The following is a 1,326-nucleotide window of genomic DNA, read 5'->3' as shown; positions in this document are numbered from 1 at the left end:
TCCGGGATCCCAGAGACCCCCCCCCCCAGACCCCAGTCTGGAGGGTTTTCAGGCCGGCATTCGGTAAGTCGCTCCCGGGATAGCACATCTGTGTTCTGTGTCTCAGGTGGAGCTCCACACTTTGTTCTGAGGTCGGTATCAGGCTAGACGGACGCGCTCGAAAGCCACCAGCCGGGGCTCATGGGAGACGTCTCACGTCCCCATCCGGAAGACGAGGTCTTCATCTGTGGAGAAGGTCAGACTCGTCGACAGTCTGTCTCTCCCCTATCTACTTTCAGATTTGTTTTCGCAGCCACTACTGTCTGTCTCTTGTCATTTTCCCTTTTTGTCTTGTTGGTTGTGTTTGTTGGGGTGACAGTACTGACGAGTGAGATGGGACAGACACAGACAATGCCGTTTATTCTCATGACTGAAAATTTTTCAGAACTAAAGGAAAGGGCGCATAATTTGAGTGTTGAAATTCACAAGAAGAAGTTCCAGGATTTGTGTGCCACTGAGTGGCCTGCCTTTAATGTAGGCTGCCCACGAGAAGGGACTTCTCTAACAAGTGTTCTTTTTTTCTTTTTTTTTTTTTTTTTTTGAGTTGGAGTCTCACTCTGTCACCCAGACTGGAGTGCAGTGGCTGCTCCCGGCCACCGCAGCCTCGCCTGCTGGGCTCCGGCGATCCTTCCGCCTCAGCCTTCCGAGTAGATGGAATTACAGGCGCGCACTACCACGACAGGCTAATTTTTTTATTTATTGTAGAGATGAGGTCTCTCCAAGTTGCCCAGGCGGGTCTCGAACCTGTGGGCTCAGGCAATCCACTCACCTCAGCCTCCCAAAGGCGCGGGATTACAGGCTGAGCCACCGAGCCCAGCTACAAGTGTTCTTTTGCAGGTCAAGAATGTCATCCTCCAAAGAGGCTCCCAGGGCCACCCAGACCAACTACCTTATATACTGGTCTGGCAAGATAAAGTGGAATCCCCTCCCCCTTGGGTGAAACCCTATCTTCCTACCCCGTTAAAGGCATTGAGAGTGCTCATGATGCAGGAAAAGGGGGCGGAAACTTTGGAGCCGCTGGAGAGTGTGTCATCACAGCCTCACAAGCAGAATCCCTTCCATAAGCAGGAGAAGGGGCGGAACCTTCGGAGTCACCGGAGAGTGTGTCATCACAGCCTTGCAAGAAGCAGAATCCCTTCCATAAGCCCCCAAAGAACACCTTTTACCCGTTCTCCCTGATTCTAACTTGGAAGAGATGATTTCCCCCCCCATACCAGTCAGCTTCCCCTAGGCCTTCAGCCCCGCCTGCACCCCAAGCCGCCACCGCCACCGCTGTGGAGGCAGAGC

This window comes from Carlito syrichta, unplaced genomic scaffold (assembly GCF_000164805.1).
Source record: "Carlito syrichta isolate Samal-C Ts95f unplaced genomic scaffold, Tarsius_syrichta-2.0.1 Scaffold306565, whole genome shotgun sequence".
Classification (NCBI taxonomy): domain Eukaryota; kingdom Metazoa; phylum Chordata; class Mammalia; order Primates; family Tarsiidae; genus Carlito; species Carlito syrichta.
This window is presented reverse-complemented; position numbering follows the sequence as displayed.